We start from the raw sequence: 7,347 nt of genomic DNA, 5'->3' as shown, positions 1-7,347 counted from the left end.
AAGAACTACTCTTTTGGACTGCCCGCGACTGTCGGACAGTATGGAAACCATCTACTGTTAAATTATTTGGTATAAATAGGTACAAGCAACCGTTTCCAATAAAATATACTTTGACCCAATGCCCAAGTCAGGTTAAATATTAACATTTGTTATTGGTGGAATTTATTTTGCATATATAAACGATTTATATCAATCATTCCCATTTATTTGTATCCACTATATTGTTCGCATTTGTGGATCTCATGGCTTGGTTGTACAATTTACATACCTATATAAAAATATTCAAAGCTATGTAGTTGTTGCCCATGATCCGATGGATGAAATATTTGATTTTAATTAAAATTTGATTTTGTTTTCATTTGTATTCAGTTTATAATTAGTAGGACTTGCTAATAAATTGTGACTCATAAAATACATAATTTTATTTATATTTATTTATTTTTTTTGAAATATTATTTATATTTTAGGCCAATATGTCGAAGTTTTTGTGACTCTGATGTGATCTAGATGATGACCTATTGAAGTTTTTTTTTTTTTTTTTTTGATATATCTGATGTTTGCCTATATTAAAGGTCAAAGAGCTAATAATAAATGTAAATGAACATACCTCGGACATATGTTCTAATAATCAGGAATTTCGATATTAATACCCTCCACTGTAAGGTGAGAAGGCGAAATTTTCTATGTTGAAATTCCAATTGAGATCACAATATTTCTGATTCCTAGGATGTTTTGTATAAGACAGTTGGTATTCTCAAAGACCACTGTCAGATGTTAGTCAGGAGCATGTACCAACTGATTAGTACAATTTGAGGAATGTATGCCCAATGATTGAAACCTCAGCATCCTGTGTCCAGTGCACAAAAAAATAAAACAATACGATATGTGCCAACTATGGAGGAATAAGTCTCCTTCCCATCGCATATCCAGCGTGCTGTGTGAACGACTGAAGCCAATGGTCAATGGCATTATTGGACACTAGGCAAATATTTGACTCAAATGTATTTTATTTTGTTTGCCAAAAAAAACGTCAAATTTGTGCACTCTTTATTTTGTGTTCACTTTGCACTCAAATATTTGACACATTTTGTTTGCTCAAACAGCAGGCACATAGTGTCAAATAACGAAATGGGAAAACATGTTTGACCTGTGGTCACATTTAAGCAAATACTTGCATAATAAAACAGTTTGATCAAACTGTCAAAAAACAAAAAAAATATTTGTTCGATATTTTCCAAGAAATTATGGAAGAGGAGCATCGTAAATTATTGTATTGGATGAATAAATATAGTTAAAAAACATGAAAAGATTCAAAAATTTCAAATATGAGCGTGTGGTTGGCAGATCAGCTTGTTGCCACACTTCATCCATGAATACCATTAATTGATGTTCCATGGGATCCTTGATATAATCTTCAACGGGTGCATCAGCAGCAGGTGGGCTAACGAAACGTGGGCAGGCGAAAAGGAAGAACGATTTGAACACATCCAAGCCACCACATTGCATTTTGACCATGGCGTCGTGGTAGTTCTTTTCAGGCAACACCTGCTGAATGGATTCATTGATGCAGTGACGATGCAAAACCAAACAGATAGCCAACAAATGGTACATCTGTTCGGCTTGCTTGTTAATTTGATCGTTCTGGTATGAACGTGTACTGTACAATAGCTTGGAACGCTGGATGTACAATAGAATGTCGGAGAATGTGCGAATAGCATCGGCATAACGACGCATCATCATGTAGGCAAAAGCAACGTAGTAGGATGTGGAAATCTGACATGCAGGGATGTGGGAATATTGGGATTTCTTGTGAATTTCAATTGGTTCCAAGACCTTGATGGCTTGATAGTAGGCACCCAGAAGCGAATGGACACGCAACAAACCAAACAATGAGAAATAGCCCAACATCTTGTAGAAGGACAATTCGTCCATTGCCCTGAGAGATGGTTTCCAATTTCTTCTTAATATTGGATATATCTACCAAGGAATGTAGGAAATTGAGGATACACAAAATACTCCAAACGTTGCTGGGGTTAACACACAATTCACGGATTTCCTCCTGGGTTTTGTCGGTGAGACGAGTTCTGTATTGAGCGAAATTTTGGAATTGATAAACGAACTCATCAACCAATTCCCACATCCAAATATCGGACAATTCCAATAAAACTGGACTTTGCGAAGAGATAATCAAATTGAAGAAACCACAATAGTTGAAGAACGAACGGACCAACTTTGGCCCGTCTGGAATGCGAGCATGAATGTGACGATAGTAAAACTCCTTGTACAAAATCCTCATCGGACCAAGCTGATTTGTCGAAATGATGATCGCTGTTTTGTGGGAAGGAGTTCTCGTACATATTCTGAATGTCGAACATGTTGCCATCTTTAATGGCCTGGTAAAAGTTCAGCAAGAAATATTTCACATTGTCCGGCATGCGATAGTAGCTATTGCGTTCATAGGCCATATCCAATTGTGGATCATCAGTATGGGCGTACTTATCGTAGTATTCCACATTGCCATAATCCTCTCCCGTATACATTTTGATGTTATCAAATATTTTCTAATGCAAAATAACAGAAATTCCACGCAAAATGATTTATTATTAAATAAGAAAGAGAACAACAACGAACTCTATAATGCAAGCGGCCAACGCTGACAACAATGTATGTATCAGCTGTTATTTTCTTTGTTTGCTCTTACAAAAAATATTGTAAGGGCAAATAAATGTTTGCCCAAAAATAAGGAAAATGTTTGCTAGTCGGCGTTCCCATTGTGGGCAAATCACGCCAAATTTTATTTGCTGTCAAATAATTTTGTTTGCCCAAAATCAGCTGTTTTTGTGTTTGCCATTGAAAATATTTTGTGGTCAGATTATTACGGCTACAGGCCTGTCAAGTTAACTATTGGCCAGATTTTCACTCTGCGTCATATCCTCGAAAAGATCTCGTTTTGGAACAGTCCTGAGTTTCGATATTTTGAAGGATTTATTCGCATTTTCCAACCGAAGGTATTTCGCGAACATTTCAAGTTCCTTGAACATAAAATACATGCACATTTTAATATGGCGCCCAATTAAATATCCGCCCTATTTTGAATGTAATCGCCTCAGAAAATTGACATTTGGTATTCTCAGAGGATACTAAATATATTTGCATAAATTTTTCAATATAGGTCCATATTTTTGCAATCGAATAGACCTTTTTCGAATTTATTAGCATTTTCCAAACCAAAGGATTTTCATTTGGTATTTTGCATTTTTAGATTGAGGAACACATTGGAAGACCTATAAAGTTCTCCATCCATATTAGTCACATTTTCCGTGGACATAGGCACATTTTCTTACCAAAGTGGCAGTAGTTTGACATTCCGGGTTCTAAGTGGGTGAAAAAGAAAACTTCTAGGCAATAACTTTTAAATGTGAATCCATATATTGGCATCTCGGTTCTCATTGGATGAAATACCTTCTGAAATGTTCTGTGTATGCCCACAGATATACATATACAGAGCCCACCTTATCCAACGTATTTCAAAAGCCATAGAGGCAACCGAAGTGATGGAAGTTTTGGCATTTCATATTCTGAAAATAAAATACATACACATTTTGATGTGGCGCCCAATTAAATGTCCGCACTATTTGTGCTATTTTGAATATAATCGCCTCATGTTTAGGTTTGTGTTGCAGAAATTTGACATTTGGTATTCTCAGAGGATAACAAATAACTTTTCGGGCAATTTTAAAATTTTCAATATAGGTTCGGTTGGTTTAAGGATTTATTAATATTTTCCAACCGAAGTGGCTGTAATTTGATACTTCCCCTTTTTTAAGGGGGAAAAACGTGGCACTTTCCAGGTTCTTAGTGGGTGAAAAAAATTAACAGAAAATTTAAAATAGGGATACATATTTTGCACAATTTGAAACAATATATTCGAAAACTAGAATTATATAAGTATTAGTTTTAAAGAAGAAATTTGAAACCTGTTTTATCGATTCTAAGTTTGAATTCTTAATAATGTTCTCAATCTCTGCTATCACCCACACAACTCGATGGAGCGGAGCTTTATGTTTATTTTATATAAATCGTATAATAATCTTATTTTGCTAAATTCTTATCAAGTGTGCATAAAAATTCAAATTTGTATATTTTTTTGATTCAACTTTTACTTTCATGGCTGAAAATAAAAAATCTGCTACTGTTTTCGTTTCAATACAAATTGTTCATTTGCATATCAAGAATAACTCTGAAAGTGATTAATTTATTAATTCATTGAAGCAACAATTAGCAATTTAAATATACAGCGAAGAAAACAAACTGCTTGCCATCAGGTCAATAAAAAAATATTTTGACAAATTTGAATTTAATTATATTAAGGTTCTTCTTTTCTATATGAATTTCAAAACGTTTTTTTTTTGTTCTTGGTTCTTTTTTTAATTCGTTTTAAAATATGTTTGGAATTTCTGAACAAAGATATTCAGCAACGTGACCATATATCACTTAATGTTCAATATTAAATATTGCATTATTTTTTTTAATGGGTGAGACACCTCACCTCAAAGAATATTTGTTTAATACTATCAGAAGATTAGACTTTTTAAAGACCAATTTTTTAGAACTATGATTTGTTTAAGGATTAAGGAGAATTTTTGTAATAATATATTTTTAACATTGAGGTAAATAAAAAATTGGGTTTCTAGAGAATATTTTTTTAAGTAACAGAAGCGCGGATTCTCCGAAGAATATATTTAAAGGATCAATACAAGCCCGGAGCAAAATGGATGTCTCAAAACATATTATATAGTAGGCTATATATTAAAGGAGCAATAGGATCGATTCTGCTAGGAAAATAGGGTAATAATTTCGGGTAATCGACCAGCTGACAAAAATATATCGGCTGTAACTGCAATGATTTCACGGAATATTCTTTGTGCTACCCGTGCATCAGAAGGAATGGAAAGTTCTCTGAGGCGCTGGTTGGTGAACTCTCTGAATCCTTGCCAGTTGGCTTTTCTATGGTTATAGAAAGAGCGGCGCTCAGATATGATAAAATCGAGCGGTCTGCTTATGCATTCGAGCTGCCACTTGACGCCATTGATCAGACCTGGTGACACAATGTTTACGTTCTGCACTGTACATGAGAATGTCCCCACCAGAATAAGGGGAGAATGTCACATTTCGCCAGACATAACCATTGTGTCACCAGGTCATTACCTAGGACGGAATGCCACAACTCATGGTGAGCATTGAAATCCCCTAGTACCATAGGAATCTAATATTAGGCAAATAACGCGGTTGACAGCTATTAATCGGCGATATATATATACGAGATAGGCCTATATTAAATAGAGTATTGTATTAGAAATGCTAGGCCCTTATCTCCACAATCTCCTGTACATCACGATGATGTAGGCTAAACTTTTCATTGAGCTTGGTTTCCTGCATCGCCGTGACCAAGATATTCTTCCGATTCATAAAGTCCACGATCTCATCTATTTTTCCTCGAGGACCGTTGCAATTACATTGCAAAAACTGACTGAAGTATGAACAGCAACGTGCGGGGTTAAATGTTGTATATTGGGCTCGGGTCAATCCGGTATTGTAGAACCCGCTGACGTGAGTAGATTCTACACAATATGTGTAAAATCTATTCCAACCGATGTGATGGAAATTTCGGTATTTCAAGTACTCCGAGATAAAATACGGCAATTGTCTCATGTTTACAGCCTATATTGTAGAAATTTTGGTATTTCTCATTACTCAGAGGATTTTTGCAGAAATGTACCAATACAAGTCCATACTTTGCAATAGCCCCTGTATAAGTATCCCGGTATTATTACGTATGACGGTATTGAAAGTATTTCAAAGGCCATAGACGTATTTTCCAACTTAAGTGATGGACATTTTGGAATTTCAAGTTATGTGAGATAAAATTTACACACACACTTTGATATGGCGCCCAATTAAATTGCCGCACTTAAATCCCGCCTTTATTTTGGGTAAGTATAGTTCGCAATGGTGAGAATTTTTTTTTTCTAAGAAACTCCTTTTTGTGTGTTTAATGGTCCTGGGTGCATTTTCCAAACGAGTTGGCTGTAATTTGGAATCATGGTTCATGATTCTTTGCAGAAAACATTTCTAATACGGTTCAATTAATAAAGTCCCGTTCCATTTCAGAGGATTTTGATTGTTCTAAACTCATATTCCAAGCGAGGTGGTTATAAGAAGGAGGTGTTCTCGGAGGTTAAAAAATATCGTATAAATGTTCCCGCCTTTTTTAGCTATATTTTCCGACAATTTATCGAGCGACAAGGCGAAGCGATGAATACTACATCGTATAAAATATTTTTCCACCGAGGAGGTACTGTGGATAATGTTGCCTGAAATCGTCTAAAACAGCTTCAGGCAGAGATATGCTATTTTTCACACAAATTATTCTCAAAGTGAGCCAGCGTACGGCGGTTTTTCTGATGCGGATCTAAATCGCTGGTCTCTTCCGAAACTCTATGGTTATGGTGAGACTGCTGGATGAGCCAGGAGTTGAGTATCTGATAAAAAAACAAACTCCAGTTTTCTGAGGGCTATGTTTCTACAGATTTTTTTTTTGTATTTCGCATACCCAACATAAAGTGGAGGGTGAAAAAAGTTTGGCCTGACCGAACTTAACGTTTTTATTACCAAATAGAATCGAAATAGCTATTTTTTGGCAAAGGTGCAAATACATTAAGGACTATCAGATTTCCAACATTAAGGACTATCAGATTCCTAAACTCACCATTTCGTAAATGAAAATTCCGATTTAATTTTGACTTATTTGTACCGAATTCTACTACAATTTCCTTATTATTTTCTACGCCTTGAATCAAGCTTATCAAACTGCTTAATCTTTCCATTTGATTAAAAAAATTCGCAAACATGAGATAAACAACTGGCGATGCAAATATTTCGAATGATGATTAACTTCAAGTGTGGTGTTAACTGGACCACACGAACACAGCAGCAACAACAACAACTTATTTACATATCAAAATACTCCGCAAGAAAAAACAACAATAAAATCAATAAAGCTGTCAAAATTGAAAAAAAAAATCAAAAAACCCAAACTGTCAAATTAATACTTTGCTAAAATTAGTAGAAGAAGACGAAAAAAAAAACAAACAAATAACTAAAGCAAAATCAATGAACCCACAAACAAACATGGCTAATAGAAATAAATCGAAAAATAAAACCAAAAACTAAGAATGTGGCGCCATATAACCCTTGCTATAAATTCGGCAAGTATTCAGTAGCGAATAAGCAGCAGAACTAGAAAAGTCACAAAATAACAAATTAACAAAAAAAAAACTCCCAAAA

General features: G+C 34.9%; 1 pseudogene; it reads right to left on the bottom strand.

Annotated features, from left to right (window-relative positions):
* Positions 1-1,242: 1,242 nt before the first annotated feature.
* On the bottom strand, positions 1,243-2,556 carry LOC133337746 (eukaryotic translation initiation factor 3 subunit L-like; annotated as a pseudogene).
* Positions 2,557-7,347: the final 4,791 nt, after the last annotated feature.

The sequence above is a fragment of the Musca vetustissima genome, unplaced genomic scaffold, assembly GCF_032173495.1.
Source record: "Musca vetustissima isolate MV318-11 ecotype Yass unplaced genomic scaffold, APGP_CSIRO_Mvet_v1 utg156878, whole genome shotgun sequence".
NCBI lineage: Eukaryota > Metazoa > Arthropoda > Insecta > Diptera > Muscidae > Musca > Musca vetustissima.
The sequence above is the reverse complement of the archived record's forward strand: the minus strand, read 5'-3'. Positions and strand labels throughout refer to the sequence as shown.